The 18370-nt window shown below is 39.8% G+C and overlaps 1 protein-coding gene across 1 annotated transcript in view; it reads left to right on the top strand.

Annotated features, from left to right (window-relative positions):
• The first annotated feature begins 9340 nt into the window (after nt 1–9340).
• The window catches only part of TENM2 (teneurin transmembrane protein 2), a 1360160-nt gene continuing 1351130 nt past the window's right edge, over nt 9341–18370 (top strand). The window contains exon 1 of the mRNA XM_043464766.1: nt 9341–9550. The gene's annotated coding sequence lies outside the window, so the exon portion shown is untranslated. The remainder of the gene's footprint in view (nt 9551–18370) is intronic.

Raw genomic sequence — 18370 nt, 5'->3', positions numbered from 1 at the left:
TTCCCCGTGTGTCATAGATAATGCTCACAACAGATCTAGGCGAGAAGCGCTTTTATGACTCCATTTTATCAATACGATGGTTGAAGTTCAGAGATGTTAAATAATAAGGACTGGGGTCACACAACTAGTCAGGGACTGAGATCATCTGATGCTATCATCCAAAGCATAGAGTAGCATCACTCTATGGAGATGCTTTTAAAGAAAGCTTATGACAGTTGCTTTTAGTCAAAGGGAAATTGAAGGTTCATGACCCAGGACTTCATTCTCACCGTGGTGCCTTGTCATTTTGATGGTAATGAGGATTTTAGGGGCCTTGTCTGTGGGCAGAATGTCAGGTGATCCTGGGAGTATTAAATATAGATCTTCACTTTGGAAATGAAGCTAAATCACCTTTGCCATCTGAATCACTTTCACCAATAGGACATGTTGGTCTCCTTTAGTTTCTATGTGTCAACTTATTAGTGGGTCATCAGATATTGTAGGGGTAGGATTTTGGTGGAGCTTCTGTCTTTGACTGCCTCTCGTTTTCCCCTTCTTGCCCTCTCCCCCGTCCTTCCTCCTAGCATCATGGCCAAGTTTTGAGGTGTGTCACAAGCTGTTCATGACCTTGGATGAGCCACTCACCTGTCTAGTCCGCAGTTTCTCTGTCTGTAAAATGTGTATAGCAAAAATATCTCAAACAGCAGTTTTGAGTAGACAATTAATTAACATGTATATGCAAAGTACTTGAAGAATACCTAGAATATAGTAAGCTTAGTAAAAAAAAAAAAAAAAACCAGTCATTGTTTACTCCTCAAATAGATAGGTAAAGTCCAGACATGGTGCAAGGCAGTTAGGGCTCTTTGCTAGGGAGCAAATGGAATTTCTCTGGTAAAGGATATCACTGGTTTTTATCATGATTCTCCTCTCCATTCTCTTGTATGATTATATTTCAAGTCTATTTTAAAAATGGATCTTCAGAATCTTTTTTTCTTATATCCTCCACCCCTGGTATCCCATCTCTTTGTCTCTTTTCTCTTGGAGTATTCCACACCTTGCCTCCGTGAGGGTACATGGGCTCAGAGAGTGATCTGAGAGCAAAACAAACCTAGTAATGTGGAAAACCAAGGTACACAGGAAAAATAACAATTATGTAGCCCTCATCAAATGTTTTTCATCTTGAAAGTGCTTTGAAAACATTAACTAATTAATTAATCAAAAAGAATTTCTACCAATCAGTGAAAACACTCTTTACAATGTACTAAGCCTCTTGAAAGGTATTATTTATTCAGTGGTGTCTCTCTTTAGTCTTAAGGGGATCATCAGTTTCCTTTTTTTGGAGATATTTCAGGAGATTTGGGGAAATTGCTGCATACCCCTCTGACTGTACAGCCAAGCCAGCATGAACATGTAAGCACACACTCACACTCACCCCCATACACATAGACACAAAATGTTCCCTTATAATGATGCTCCAATACTTTGGCCACCTCATGCGAAGAGGTGACTCATTGGAAAAGACCCTGAGGCTGGTAGGGATTGGGGGCAGGAAGAGAAGGGGGTGACAGAGGATGAGATGGCTGGATGGCATCACCGACTTGATGGACATGAGTTTGAGTAAACTCTGGGAGTTGGTGATGGACAGGGAGGCCTGGCGTGCTGTGATTCATGGGGTTGCAAAGAATCGGACACAACTGAGTGACTGAGCTGAACTGAACTGAATGATGCTCTTTGACATTCAATATGGTACAACATTATATAAGATTCTCTTATCTACTCTGTTTATCAGCTTTTAACTGACCTGCCAGCAAAGCCAAAACAAAAATTCCTGATGAGTGTCAAGTAACAATGTCACCTGTTCCATCCATCTACTTTCCTGTCTCCTGTACTGGCCTGGGAGCACCTCCGGAGCTGAGAGTTTATTGCCATATCCTTGGAGCCTAGCTACTCATAGGAATTGCCCAGCACTAGCTGTATTCTCTAGCCTACAAAATGCAACTTTATCTCTTTGTGACATAGCAGGAGAGTAGTAATAATAACTTTGTGTTCGTTCATTCACCAAATATTGAGTATCCACCATTCATTTATATATACTCCTATAGCAGATACTTTATTCAGGGAAAGTCTTTGTGTAACTCATGGTGATGGATTAAAAAGTGATCCATATAGGGTTATCGCACTCAAGAAATTTGTTGTCCAGGAGGAAAGACAAAAGCATGAGTAATTTTAATATAAGGGGGACATAATGTTCACCTACAGTGAGTTAATTTTAGAAAACAAGAAGAGGATTTCTGGCTAGGGCACTCAGGGAAGACTTTTGGGAATAGATGATGACACCTGGGTGGGATGTTTGAAGAAGAATTGCCTTGTGGAAATGGTGAAGGAGGCAATGTTGTTCCAGATAAAGTATAAAAAAGGAGGAAATCCATGGACAAAAGAAAGCATGGTTGTATGGGAATCATTAATTTTTTACTAGAATCGAGGTTGGGGGAGAAGGTTAGTGGACATAATATAGGAAAGGAGAATTGGTTCTATGTTTGGGAAACACATGGCATGTATAGCACTATGTTGGATCAGCCCCACTAACTGGATCAAATAATCCATCTCAGCACTCAGAACAATGTAGATCACGGGAATGTGGTGTTCAAATCCATCTTGAGACCTCTCTCCAGGCAGTCACTTTTTTTAATTGAAGTATAGTTGATTTGCAATATTTCAGGTAGACAGCACCATGATTCAGTTATACATGTGTAGGTATATATCTATATATTTCCCATTCTTTTCCACTATAATTTATTACAAGATATTGAATATAGCTCCCTGTGCTAACCAGTAAATCCTTATTGTTCATCTATTTTATATATGGTATTTTCTATCTGTTAATCCCATACTCCCAATTTATCGCTCCTCACCCTTCCCATTTGGTAACAAAAGTTTGTTTTCTATGTCTGTCAGCCTGTTTCTGTTTTGCAAGTAAGTTCATTCATACTACATTTTATATTCCACATCTAAGATTCCATTATATGGTATCATATAGTGTTTATCTTTCTCTGTCTGACTTGCTTCACTTAGTGTTATGTCTAATCAGATGTCTTGAAACACGTTTGTTCCAGAGGGGAAGTTACGAGCCACTCCTGGGCCACACCATGGAGAACCTTAAGTGATAGGTGGAGGAATGTAGGCTTTATTTTTGTGGCTTCAAGTAGTAATCAAGTATGGACTTGAATAAATAACATTAACATCATATACTGGTCTATAATTATATAATCTGAAGATACACAGAATTTCTGTTGAAATGTGGTATTTGAAGGCTTACCTGAAAATTAAGCTTTTCAAACATTCTATGTAAAATTTAAATTTTATCTCCTCCTTCATTCTCTGGTTATTTGTTTCTATTTCTTGCTATTATTAAGTTTCTAACAAGAGCAGTTTACCTCTTGTCTTCTAATTCCCTATAGGCTTGTAAATTCAGACCTGTTGGAATATTACATAAAATCAAAATATGTAGGCTCTAAGCTATTATTTGAGGGGGTTTCAGAATTTAAATTCAGATACTTTTGCAACTATGCAAGGTCACAACATCATTCCTTTTATCTGACTGATTTCTGGAAAGATGAATGATTACTGTACAAGATACAATCTCTAGCATTAAGTTATAGAACCAAGACGGTCATCTGTTATCCTTCTCTATACAAGGTGTAGCCTATGTAAAAATGCAAATACTGGTACATGGCAGAACTATCAATACTTGGCACCAAATTAATCCGGCTGGATAGAAACACATTCTGAGGATCCTTCCTGACATCTCTCGAAAGCAGAAATCTACTGAATTTTCCAAACGATGTTTACAGACACTGGAAACCAACATGGAGAAGTGCAGTGATTTTAACAAGCTCAGGTTGTCTCTGCTTCTAAATGTCCCATCCTTAAGAAAGGAAGACTTTTTCAGAATACCCTCTGTAAGGATTCTAGGAAATTTAAGAGATTGTCTGTTAAGAGTGATTGACCTAGGATGTGGTTGACAGCCACATTGCAGTGCTGTTTAAAGGCAAGGGAAGAAAGGCTTGTCAAAGGGGTCCCAGAATCCTTTTCCCCAATGACAGTCGTGTGACTGAGTCCTCCTCCCAAGCTCCCTGGTGTGTGTGTGTGTATCTCATATATCCCTGGTATATGATGTATATATCAGATTTCTAATTTGACAGATTAAATAACACTCCTTTAAGGGGCTATCTAAACTATGTTTAGTTTCCTAGGAGGATAGAGATATTACTACCCTTGAAGTATTGTGCACACCTAAAGCCTATTAGTCTCCACCCTCCCCACCAGTCCTCCTCACATCTGGTTTCACACACAGTGGGGTGTCCTGAATTCAAGGTGGCGGAAGACAGAGCCCACCATACAGATGATGGCATCAGACAGACCTGTGTTTGCATCCCAGCTTGCCTTCTAGTTCTGTAACTTCACCTTAAATGGTTTGCTCTTCCAGAGCCCTGGTTTCTTCATCTACAGAATGGTGATCACAACTGCATTTGCCTCAGAAAGTTGTGATGGGGAAGAACTCTGCCGGTCTCTTTGAAAGTTCTCAATAGAATTATTAGGACACTTGTCAAAAAACTTTAAAGTTCCTGTCCTGAGGGCCACTGCAGAACATTCACTAACATTTCAAGTTTTCAACACAGCTTTCCTTCAGGTTGCCATCATGACTTTCTTAACGGGTCATCTTACCATGACTTCAAGATTCTGCTGCTCTCCTAAGAAAAATCAACTGCCTAGCATATATATACACAGGAGGGGGTTATTGAGAATCCCAGAGAGCTTTCGGCCATCTGAAACATTCTCCAAGGAATAAATGTATCCTTAGGGAAAACGAAAGAGGGTTAATATTTAACATTTTCTTAGCAACCCCCTCACTTACTTTATTCATAACATTTCAGTGTAGGGCAAATTAATAGCCAGACAGTTGCAGGAGAATTATATGCAGTCACGGACCACTATGTATTTATATAAATAGCTAGATGTATATGCCTGTGGTTCTAAGGTATGTAAATACATGGACACAATTTGTGGGTACATTTTTTGTGCAGGGGGAGGACAGGGCAGGGAGGTGAATACTAGAGATAGGGTAGAAAATGCCTGGGATGGAGATGTTTTTCTGTTTCTGAACGTCTCATTTTTATAGTATGAATTCTTATAGGTTGGGAAACTCTACAAAGAGCTACACACCACCATCCCCTATAATACTCCAAAATGGAAAGGTGTTTAACAAAAAGCTTCCTATTTGTAATCAAAGCTCCCCCTAGTCACTGAACAAACCCAGTAGTCTGTTAGGAGCCCAACCGTACAAAATGCACTTTTCACTTTCCTGTGATTTGGAGCCATTGTTGGTGCTGCAAATGAATGGGGAGGTGGTGGAGGCATCAAGTTCAAGGTGAGACCTGAAAAGGCAGAGGAGCAGAGGCCTGAACAAAAATGGAACCTGGAGGAGTGGTGACCGACAGGAAGAGAGGTGTCAGAGGTTCGCTTGGTTCTCTGAAGCATTTCCTCCAAGGACTTCCCAGGTCCCTGTCCTCCCTCCCCAGCCAGAAATGCCTGAAAATCTTGGTTACTCTGTCTGCCACTCATGACACTCTCACCACAAGTCTGTCGTGAGAGAGGCCAGAGTATAAACCCAGCTCAGCATGATGACACTGGCTGTGACCTTGATCAAATGACTTTCGGTCTCTGAATCTCAGATTCCTTGTAAGATTTAATGGGAAAGAAAAGAACATGCAATGGCTTTTCTTGGTAGACACAAATACCTTCTCAGATACAATAGCCTGGTTAAGCTGCAAACCCCATAATGACCCTCTAGTCCCAATCTGCTCTGAAACACCGAAGTCAGACAGACTCAGGTGCAAATCCCAGCTCCTGATTTACTAGTAGTAAGACCTTGGACAATTTGCTTGATAGTGTGTGTATGTGTGTGTGTGAGTGAGACAGAGAGAGAAGAGAAAGAGTGAGAGACAGTTTAAAGTTTAGTAGCTTGGGCTTCCCAGGTGACTCAGTGGTAAAGAATCTACGTGCCTATGCAGGAGACGTGGGTTCCATCCCTGGATTGGGAAGATTCCGTGGAGTAGGAAATGGCTGCCCACTCCAGTCTTCTTGCCTGAGAAATTGCATGGACAGAAGAGCCTGGAGGGTTTCAGTCCATGGGGTTGCAAAGAGTCAAACATAACTTAGTGACTGAACAACAACAGCAACAAGTTGTATAAAATGGAAAATAAAAAATAGATATTTCAGTTTTTCCTCTGGAGTTTACGGTTTAGCAGGGATTTTTTTTTGGGGGGGGAGCCTTGGTTTCCTCATCTGTAAAATGGGAATAATAGCATTGAGCCAGAATTGTTAAGCTTTAAAAAAGTTCTGAACAAGAAGCCTGACATGTGGTGGGTGCTCAGTAGTGGATTACTCATGTCCTATTGCAGGTCTTTTCAGTTTCCACAGTATTAAATTATCTCTGTATTCCCCACAATGCCACCTCCAGAAATCTGTCTACTGTATTTCCCATGAGCCACTTTTGCACAGTCTGATTGGTTACTGGAAAACATAAGCCAAGCAGCAGGGCCTGTGTGTTAGTCACGTGGACTTAAACATCAGATAGAGCTGTTAGAGTCCTTCTCTGCCGCTTATCAAATGCGTGACCTTGGGACAGCTGCTGAACCGCTCTCAGCCTCATGTTTCTCATCTTTGACATGAAAATATTATTAAAAAAAAAAACAGATCCTACCCTGAGAATCATTACTCCTATTCTAAGAGTTGTGTGTATGCTTGTACACATGTGCACATACATGTAAAACAGAAAGCAAGTTTAATATCTACCAGAGACTATGAGATTAGTGGGAAATAAAAAGACACATTCCTATTGAGGCTTATGGTCTAGAGAGTTGTATGGATTGGGAAGACTATACTAGGTAAATGACAGAACTAATGGAAAATTGGAACCATAACAATTTTTAAAAAGAAAATTGACATGATGCCTTGGAAGCCTACATTAAAGGAGATTTAATTTAGCCAGAGAGATCACAGATGGCTTCCCTGAAGAAGTGAAACTGGAGTAGAAAACCGAAGGACATTTAGGAGTTTGCTAGATGAATAGGGAAGGGAAGGACATTCATTCCTAGTAAGCTTTCAGCATCAGCATCATAAGCATGCGATTGCTATCTTCTCAGACTATAAACACAGAGAGTTCTGGGATGTGTCTTTGTGATCTTCTGTCACCTCTAAATTCCTTGAAGGAAGTAAATGCTTAGTAAATATTTCTTGAATGAGTAAATGTTAATAGGAAATCAATATGCATTTGTTGAATGAAATAAAAAGTAACTGCTGTGCCCTCATCTCATGACTTTATTCAAGATACAGTTAAGGAAGACACATAATTCAGTTAAAAAAAAAAAAGAAAACCACCATGGACCTCACGTGCTTAGTCACTTAGTCATGTCCACCTCTTTGCAACCCTGTGGACTGTACCAGGCTCCTTCTCCATGGGATTCTCCAGGCAATAATACTGGAGTGGGTTGTCATTCCCTTCTCCAGCAGATCTTCCCGACACAGGGATGGAACCTGGATCTCCTGCATTATAGGCAGATGCCTGCATTGTAAAAATGGACCTTGGAAGTGACCAAACCGCACCCTCCCTATTCTGGCCCTGTCACCTTGAGAAAGTCACAAGGCATCTCTGGGTCAGTCTCCTCATATGTAAAATGGAAGTAAGGATAGCTTGTTTACAGAGTTATTTTAAAGATTATGATTGCAAGTCTGCTGAGCCTAATTAAAAGGGTGACTCAGAGTACATAGTCAAGAGATGAGTATTTTGAATATTATTAGTATTAGAACATTAAGCAAACTGCAGATATGCAGTTTTTCAGACTTGCAGATTGCTGAAGACAGGCTGGATACAGCTTGAAGGCTAGAGGGTGTTATCATGCAAACATCCAGTAGACCTTTACTTTTCTGGAAATGCCTAGAGCCCTTCAAAGCAATGCATTCTCTCTCCAGTGCCTGAGTTAAATTGCAGGTTCAGATTCCCAGATGCATTGGTTATCACTGACTAGCAGCTGGTCAAATATTCTGCGACCTCAGTTTCCTTCAAGGGTTAATCAGATACTGTTTGGACAAGATACAATCAGTTAATTCATGGCCACTGCAGAGCACAAAGCCTGCACAGGATAAGTAAGCAATACCTGTTAGCTGTTACTATTACCACAGCCAGGCCCTGCTGGATTTTCTGTCAATTACTCTGTAACTGAATCAGCCTTTCCTGGGTCGGGAATTGCTTCCTTTTGTAATTCCCTTTATGGAAGGAAGAAAAGCAACTCCCCTCTGAGGTGTGGAAACCTAGCTTCCCGGGTACCGCACCACCTTAGACAGGTTCAGGGCCACTGAGCAGCCTGGGTGAGGCAGGTCAGCAGGGGCTGAAGGCTCTGCCCACTCTCCCTTCCCTCTCGAAACCACCGCTGCGCTCTGCCGCTCTCTGCTTCCTAACCCTGGAAGGTGGAATCTGAGGTTGCAGCCGAGCAGTCGGCGTGATCTGAACCCAAGGCAAGCTCGGGTCACTCTCGGGGTGCTCGGGCTTGCTGTGCTCCCCTGAGTGCAGGGATCCGGGTGCAGCCGCGGTGCCTGGGGTTTCGCAGAGGTGGAAGCTCGGTGCGCGCAGCCAGGGAACCGAACCTCCCGCAACCCAACCCCACAGTGCAACTGAACTCTACACCGTCCGCAGCTCGCGCTGTGCCTGGTTGCGGGGAGCGTGGGGCGAGGGGGGATCGCTCTGCAGACAAAGGGGTGCACGAGCCCCCAACGCCCCTCTTTCGCGGCCGTGACGCCCTTCCCCAGTCCCATACCCGGGAGCCACGGCAGCTGCCGCCCCCCAGTGCCACCACCCAGCCCCGGCGGCCTCGGCCTGTGCGCGCGCTCGGGGGCCAGGGATTGGTTCGCACTCCTGTTCAGGGGCTGCGCCGGCGGGCGGGAGGTGCGCGGCGTTCCGTGTGTCTGTGTGTGTTTGTGTCTCTGTGTGTGCGCGCGTGCGCGTGTGTGTGTGCGCGCGTGTCTGTGTGTCTGTACTGCGCGCGGGCGGGCGCGTGTGTGTGTGTGCGCGCGGGGGCTCCAGTGCAGGAGCCGCTGGGTGTGCGTGCGTGTGTTATGGGTTTGATTCCAGAGCAGGTTGCACATTGGTCCTGGGTGGCTCGCAGGCTCAGGTCGTGCTTGGGCGTCCTCCTCCTAATCGTTTCCGAAGCAGCAGCAGCAGCAGCCGCCGCGGCAGCATCGCAGCAGCTCAGCGGCACAGCCGGCAGAACTGTGCAGAAGCGAGCACCGTTTGGGGAGTCCGGGGGGCGGGTAAGAGGGAGGAGGAGAAATCCTGTCTTGGTCTTTGGGATTATTTTTCCCCTTCTTTCCCTCTCTCTCTCTTTCTTGAGGGCGTGTGTTACCCCCTCGAAGTGAAGGAATTTTGCTCCAAAGCGAGCTGGGACCGAAGACTCTAGGCTAAGTTATCTCTCTATGTAGATGGTGTCAGGGAGCGAAGCTACTGACCGAGCCGCTGGTAAATGTTTTTTCACTTCTTACTCTTTAATGCTTAAGGCTTTCCCCCCCTTTCTTTCTTCCTTGTTTCCTCTCTGTTGCTCCTCATTCTGCAATCGCTCCTGAATCAGCCTGCAGTTCCCTTCTCTCCCTCTCTCTCTCTCTCTCTTTGCGTTTGTGCAGTTTGCAACTTGTTTCGTGGTTTTCTATGTTTTTTCCCCCCTTCATCCTCAGATGAATGCTGGAACATTTAAATTCGGCACTTCGGGAGGTCATCATTAGTTGCATGAGTTTCAAGGGGGAGGGGAAAGATTGGTAGAGCAGGCTGTTATTTCCCTGCAGAAGGACTGCCGTTTTCTCTCTAATGTTCATCGCAATTATAGGGATTTTTTTTAGGATGCATTTTAACGTTGCATTGATGTTTATCGTTATCGTTCTTCAGGATTACAATGCATTTTGACTCAGTTTTGACAGCATGACAGATGCCAGTGATTCCAGAACTACTGTATGGTACATGCTGGCTAAAATATTCAAAATTAGAGGCAGAATCATTTGCATTCCAAAAGGGAAATTCTTAAAAACGCTGTTTTGCCTCACATCGCTGCAGATTTGCAGGAGGCAGTTATAGACACCACTACTCATGTTGCTTGCAAAGATAATAAACATATAAGTGCTTTAGTGTATCACATACTGTCCTGGTCTCCAGTGATTGAGCTATTGCTGAATTTACTTAATAATAAATTTAGGGCTGTGGAGAAGGAGAGAGATTGCTGGTATTGTTTTATGCAAAATTGCGAGACATGTACAGCAATTTCTAACCCCCAAACCACCCCTTTCTTAGATCTTACTTGAAGTGGTATCTTGTCAGTTGGGGAGGGGGAGGGCAGTTTCCGCCATCCACATGGAATAGCGTTATTTTAAATAGCCAGCATAATGCATGTAAATTGAACTCTTAACTCTTTTTTTTTTTTTTAATAGAACTGACTGTGTAACTCTTGCTTCCAGAATCTGTTTTAAATATTATTTAAAAATTAACATAGAACAGTTCTTTGATGTATTCGTATTGAAGTTCTTCGGAGGGTCTTTAGCAGTTAACCATTTTTCGTTTGTTTTGCTCTTTATCCCCCTAAGTTTTCAGTTCCAGTTCAGTAGAAATGCTGAAGGGTCACTAAGTAAAGGCACATTAGCAGTTTCTAAAGAAATCAGTTTATAGTTGTGAAAATTTCTGCCAAGCCATGGGCAAAGAAGCTAAAATAATGGCAGCTTAAATGTAAGGAGGGAAGTTGGGGATAGAACCAATTGCAATTCCACTGTGTGTGTTAGCATCCTGAGGAGCTCTGAACTCTAGACTCAGATGAGGATATCCAGTTCACAGACACTCTGAAGCTCACACGTTTGACAGAGGGAAAATACTGGTATTTAAAGAAGCCTTCTTTTGCTATGTGGTTGCAACATCATAGACCAGCAATTACCTAAGTGCAGAGAGTATGTTTGCAATGATACTGCTCAACTTTGTTTTCATGTAAACTTAGCTGATGTTGGGAGAACAGCATAAAACAGTTTAGGACTTGGAACAAAATGAACTGTAAATTAACTCAAGTCAGACCCTCTTTTCTATAATAGAAAGCCTACTTCAAGACACCATGCAAATTCACCTGTTCTGAGCTGCCTGTGTTGACTTGGAAATTGTGGACTGGGTTCCTTAAATTTAAAGCTTATTTCTTCTTTTGTAGTCTGCTAATGGTATAAGACAACTTATTTAGAATGCAAGCTCAGCTTATTCCTGGGTCCCTGGAGGTGGCAATATTGCTATTTAAAATATTTTTATGGACCCTTGCCATTTACCATTTTGATCAAGTTGGAGAGAAAAGCCCAACTTCCATTCATTAGGATCACAGTTGTCTTTGAAGCGTTTATTTGCCTGAGTACCAAGGAAAAATGAATTCGTATAGTAAATATGATCCTAAGAACCCAAGTCTTCTAAAGCATGGTTTTCTCATTCTAGGACCTAAACCAGAAAGCAATATACTCCATGCTAAGCAGCTGAATTATTTCTCTGGCATATTCCACACACAGGGGCACAAGCAGACAACTGACCAGACTAAGGAGTCATTTCACGTGGCTCATGGAGCAAGATTTCTAATTGTTATATAATATATTCAGTGCATGAATTTATTTATGAAGCAGCACAATTAGCTTTAGTTTCAGCATCTTCACTAGTTATGAAGACCAAGAGTCCATTGATTTAAAGAACATACTCCTTCCTGTTGTGGTTTGTTTTTACCCTTTCTACTTCTAGTTTCCTGGCAACTTTGAAAAAGCTCAGAGAATCTGTGTTAAAATATTAAACATAGCTTCATTTTGGGTGTGTTGTCTGGTGAGATTACTATTCAGTCAGCTAGGTTTTGAATTACATGGTTCTGTGTAGTATAGTGTTTGTGGCTTGCTGGTGGTTTTCTTATTATTGTTATTGATGTTAAGTTTCCCATTAAATCGTAACTAAGCTCCTTTTAACTTTCTGTGCCTGGTGTTGATCTCAGTTTAATGTGTCAGAATAATACCATCCTCTTGCTAAGTTTGTTGGCACATTAGGTAGTTTACCTTCAATTGGTGTGTGTGTTGAATTTCAGCATTTCCAAATTTATGGCATCTGATATGGGGAGAAAGTAACTTTTTTGGGAAGAGAAGGCTGTGTAGAAAGAGCCTGTTGGTTCATGGAACTTGACAATGACAATATATTTGCCTGTATTTTTAAGGTGACTATTTTCATTTTGATAAGAGTAGAGTTTTTTCCTCATGTGTGAAGTGTTTATTATGCTAGAACTACTGAACGTTTCTTAAAAGTAATTACTCTTTTTTTTTTTCCATTGTGTGATTGAAAGGAACTCGACACTGCTTGTGTGTGTTTGAGGAAAACCTGTATTGGTGAGCTTTTCCATTGTTTTCTATTCTGTGTAAACTAATTTTGAGAAGTGATTTCTGGTGAAATATAGTCAAGGTCATTGCCAAGGCCCTTTTATCCCTCTCCACTTAAGAACTCAAACTGCAAGTCAAGTTTAAAGAGACAAAACTTATATCAGACTGCTACTCAAATGGGACTATGTGAAAAGCATATGTTTTTGTCTCTCATCACTGGGTGAAGCAACAGTTTTGTTCTTTGACTTACTGGTTTCTAGGAGTCCTGATACACTCACAAAGAGGAACCTTCCATTCTATACTCATAGTGCATACAACAGATTCTCAGTCTTCAGGGAAGATTGTAAGAATATTTTTTTTTGGTGGGGGGGAATGGCTGTCTTTTCATATGCTCTTAATGGAAAGAGGAACATAATAATATTTGATAAAATGTAAGATCTAATTAGATAATACCCCCTTAAAATTTTGTGAAATCAACAGTAATTTTATGAATCGTGTCCAGTAAGTGCAAATAGTAGCTCTGTCAAAGTATTTCCTTGTACTCCTGCTTTCGCTTTTTCTTTGTTAAAGGAATATTCACAATATTCAGAATTTTGTACTACCAGTAAATTATATATATATATAATACATATATACATATATATATATATAGTTTTCTCTACCTAACAAAGGAAAACCACTACTTAATGTATTATTTTAGCTCTGCTGCAAGTATCCTGTTCATATTTCTAAAAGATTTTTATGAAGTTGAAGAGGTATAAAATCTTTTCCCCCAAATTCATATTACTCACTGTCTGCAGTCTGCTTGGTATATTTCATTCTCCAGTGTGATTTTGAACTTGAAGCATTGCAGCCTTTTCTTACGAATTCCTCGTGGCAAAAAATGAAGCACCTTGAGAAACAGTTTGCAAATAAAGTTCTCTCGTTTTTGCTGAAAGGATTAAATTGGTCCCCCTCTCCTAAGTAGAGCATTACAGTACCAACCTTATAGACAAAAAGGATTATCAGAAAAATGGTATGGTTGTGTGCTTTTCAGCAATAGTGTGAGTAAAGCGAGAGCAGGTGTTTTAACTCTTTTCATGTAAATTTAGTGAATAGAAATTGACGCTAAATAATGCAGCTAATATGTTAAAATAAAATCTAGGTTCCCCAGCAAAGATTTCCCCCTACCCTGGATAATATGACTTGATCTTTGACTCTGATGGAACGATTGAGTGTGTTCCTCATCTCAGTGCCAGCATATGGGGGGCGGGTACCAAATATCCTGCATCTGTCTTGGAAAGTATGAGTACGAGGTGTGAGAGCAAAGAGATGGTTTCTTTAAAAGTTTAGACTTCTTATGCTTTGACTGAAGTTCTTTCACAGAAGGCTCTCCTTTCCTCGATACTTGTTTAGATCACCTGTGAGGATGCCCCATTATTCCTCTTGTCCCTAATTTGATTCGGCCACAGGTTTTTCTAATATAAACGTGATGCTAGACTTCTTAGCTTAGTTGTTTCTCTCTTTGCCTTACTTTGTGATTTCTGAAATATGATACAGATCTATAAAAGTTTAGGACCCATTCTTCTAAAAGATAGTCTATTTAATTGTCCTCATGATGAAATTATTTAGGTGTAGAGGCTTAAGCCTGTTAAAAAAATATTAGGAATTTTGTATGATCATTTCTAATAACATGACCATGGTAAAGTAATTATTTTATAATATATAAAAGTGAGTTGTGGGCCTTGTAAAATAGAAAAAATCATTTATGAATTTGATCCAAAAGGATAAGTCGTTTTTGTTTGTTTAGTTTCCCCAATCCTTAATTTAAATATTAGGAGGCAAAACCTAAAGTTGGAGAATGTAATTCACTTGGTGAAGATAAAACTGACGCCAACCATGATATACTGATTTAAAACCTTTCAGGAGGACGATTCTCCGGAGGATTCTCTTGGAAAAGGCTTATGTGTAAATGTCATTTTTATTATTGCTTAGGATTTCACTGATACTCAATGTTTTGACATTTCTCCTCCTTTAATTAGAGGAATAAGAGTGTCTGTGGAAAAAGAAATACATCATTAAATAGAAATGATTTTGGCAAAGGTTAAAAAAATCCCATACAGTTAAAAAAAAAAAATCACAAAATTGTATAAGCTACTTGCTGTATTTATAACAGGTTTTGTTTTTTTTTTAATATACGCCATTTCAAAATTTCATTTTGAATGTCGAAATAGTCAACTTAGATTCTTAGATTATTTCTAAGAATGAAATTGAACTATTAAAGAAGATAGCTATGTCCACATTTATGGTTAATTCAAACGGTAAATATCTACATAGCTAAAATCATAGTTATTATTAGAGAACTTATTGCAACAGACTTTGTGATCTTAACTGTGATATTTTCCCTAAACCATTTCAAATGTAAGAGTATATGGTAACACATTTCAGTAGATATTGCCTATTACCTAGAAAGAATATAGGCAAATTAAAGCTGCATGAAAGTATATTTCAATCTTTCAGTTTTTGTTTTTTTTTAATTCCTTCAAAAAGCAGTTTTTAAATTCCCAAGACAGGCCAGGTACCGTGTTCTGTTAAGAGCTAGATCTTGTGGTTAAGAGTAATTTGATGCCAAAGTGATGTCTAAGGAAGTAAATGGGAGTAGAAGTGGATGCTTCTTTTTTAAATACAAGATGCTCTTTGTGTCACTTGAGATTATATTAGAAAAGTGATTTAATTTTATTTTATTTTAGGATTTGCTCAGACTGTAAATGTATACAAATATTTTCTCATTCTCTGCCTTCTATATATGCCCAACTCATGTCTATTCATGTAGTCTGATGTGATATGACCCCTAGGATTGGAGACCTCAGTCAAAGTTTGGCGCTACCTGCATGGATTTAATGGAGGCATGAGGGCAAGGCAGTGAGACTTTGTGGGAAAGCCAAAGGAAAATGTATTCTATAGTTGGCTACCATCTCCTTATGATAATAATCATGCCACCCATTTTATTTTTAGCCTCACCTAAAGTCCTGGAGAAGATGCAAAGTGCTTTTCTAACCTTAAGAATAATAATATAATTATTGCACAAATATTTCACAGTGGTTAGGGCTCTGCAATTTGTGTGACCTAGCATCTAATTTTTCTCCTCTCTAATCCTGTTTATATATCCCTGCACATAATCAGACTCAGTCAGATGAAACCAATTACTAAGGGGAAAAAAATCAAATTTATTTATTATATTTATTGGATGTGTCTGTTGCTTAATTATCCATTGGCACATTTACATGTGGCCATGGAGAAGGCCATGGATGACTGTGGAAAAATGATCATTCATTACTTCTTACAGTCCAGAGGAGGTGCCAAGAAAACAAGAAAAAAAACAAGAAACAAACTAAAAAACCCACAACCCTACCCTTTCTCACTGCTATCTATGTGGGAGACCTGAAAACTGAGAAACAAACATCACCCCAAAAAACGAGTTTGGCTTAACATAGGAAAATCTAGAAAAAAATTGGGAGTAATTATCAGACTTTTTCTTAACCACTAGATGTAATGTTAGGAGGAAATGTAAGGAGTTCTGTACACTTTCAAATAAATAATGATTTAGGTATTCAAAGATGTATGTTGGAAAATGAACTCAATTTATCCTATGAAGCAGATGACCAAACCCACCTCTTGGCTATAAGTTGAACTGTGGGATGAGCCAGGGGTGGGGGTGGGGCACTGGGATGGGATGGGGTACAATAGGTGGGTAGCATAAGGGGACCTGCACGATGATGTTGGCAAAGGAATTGACCAGTATATGTAACTGCAGTGAGCTGTGGCTAAGATAGTACTATGAAAGCATTGAATTAAAATAGATTTTGTTTTTGACCTTTGATGGTAAAGACATACACAGACTTATTTTTTGTTTCATGTGTTTTTTTTTTAAAAATTCCTTACCTCAGTCAAAAATGTTTTCTTCTCTTTTTACCTACCCCCCCCCCATCCCAGATTAATGGGATCAATTTTAAGCAGGGTTTATTTCTTATTTTTTCCCCTACTTGCTCTCATCAAACATTTTGGGAAATTTATCAGTGTGGAAGTTATTCTTCAAAATAGACCATAACTGAAATAACAACCATTTCAAGTAAATGTGACAAGGCTAAATTGAAACAGAAGCATCATCCTATGTATATGATCCTTTCCAGAGACAACTAAATTATCTGTTCTATCCACATCCTTAAGATAGAACATGCATATGAACTTCAGGGAGAAAAGCAAACCGCTTTGAACTTGAGGTATTTGAAGACTGTCTGGAAGGAAGCTCTGCAGTGTGATTTTAAGAATTGTGGCACACTATCAGTGCATCCTTTAGAGAAAAGACGGTGAGCAGGTTGTGATTTATTGCTAATTCCTGTTTATGTGGAGATGCTGCTGTTGAAGAAACTATGTAAGCTTTGTAGATGATGCTTTTGTTACATTTGGCTGCAGAGAAATCCAAATGGCAACATGAGTCTTGAGAATTGAGAGGTAAAGGTGATTTTATACCTGTTGACCTCGCAAGAAAATATTAGTGATGAGGTAAATTTTGCGTTTAATCTGTATTTTAAAAGTTATTCTGCGGAAAAGGTTATCACAGAAAGAAAAAAAGTTGCTCTCAGCTGAATTCAGTGAAGAAGCCAAACAGTAAATAGATAAAGAGCCTGAACTCTCCTTCCTACAACAGTGATTTTTCACTAAGTACTCTCTAGGTATATAAGGGGTATAGGTTCTTTTTATATGATTTGTGTATGTTCCCATGGACTGTGAAGTCTATTTCTGGGCAATTTTCAAGTTAAAATTGTGTTACGGCTACCCTGAAGGTTGTCATTTCTTGTTTTTTTTTCTCTTGTCAGTCAATTCATAACTGTTTATTAAGCCCCCATGGGGTATACACAGAATCATATACTATTTGGGTGTGTATATGTGTGTATGATTGGTTGCTGGTCTAGAAGCTTACAGTCTTTAGGCAAAAGTGTGTGTGCGTGTGTGCATATGCACATGTATAATATAATGTTTTAATTACAGAAGTTAGAAGTAGTTTTGTTTTGTTTTGCTTTTAATAGCATTGTCCTAGATCTCCAAGTGCAGTTACTCTGAGAAAAGCTTAGCTTTGAGCCAGATCAGGGATATAACTTCTCAGCTTGCTTGCTTTCTTTTAAATTCAGATATAGCAGACATGTTTAAGAATAAAGCCAGAGGGCTAGTATTAAACTAGGGATTCTTGCCAGGTTAACATCTAGGTTTCAAAGTAAGGGCAGATACTCATGCAGGTCATTTTTAGGACATGCCTATTACCTGTGTCAATTCAATCAGTGAGCGGATGAATGGTTCCATGGCTCAGAGCTGTCAATTTACATTTTTTATGACCAATGAATCAATTTATGATTTACTTTTTTTTTTTTTTGGAGGGTTTTGAAAATTGATAGGAATTGGGACAGTAAGAAAATTTCCAAGTGTTCCCATGATTGAAAACTGTTCTAAAGGAATATTTTCCCAGTTGTACTTGAAAGCATATGGTGAATATGTAGGTTTAGGGATTTACTTTTCAAAACTTATTCACTTTTTTAAATTTGTCTCTTATCAGTCATTTGTCAGAATGGTAATATTCTTGAAAAGTACCCAGTGAATAGCTCTGAAAGTGGATGGGAAAGAAGTGCACAGAGCATTGACCCTTTCCACAGCCCCAGGTAATGGCTTGCTGGACTTCCAGCAGTCAGCTTTGACTTTTGATAGCACTGGTCAGGCTCTGATTTAATGCTCCTGTCTTTTTTTTTTTTTCCCCTGCTATGATTTTCAAGATGTGCATATCTCATTTCCAGCAAATCATAGCCAAACTATCAAATTTCTTTTCCATCTTCTGTTCCTGGTGGATCTGAATCAGAGAAGCAATGGCTGAGAAAAATTGGAAGGGATCTTCTTTTAA

This window comes from Cervus canadensis, chromosome 4, assembly GCF_019320065.1.
Source record: "Cervus canadensis isolate Bull #8, Minnesota chromosome 4, ASM1932006v1, whole genome shotgun sequence".
Taxonomy (NCBI): domain Eukaryota; kingdom Metazoa; phylum Chordata; class Mammalia; order Artiodactyla; family Cervidae; genus Cervus; species Cervus canadensis.
The sequence above is the reverse complement of the archived record's forward strand: the minus strand, read 5'-3'. Positions and strand labels throughout refer to the sequence as shown.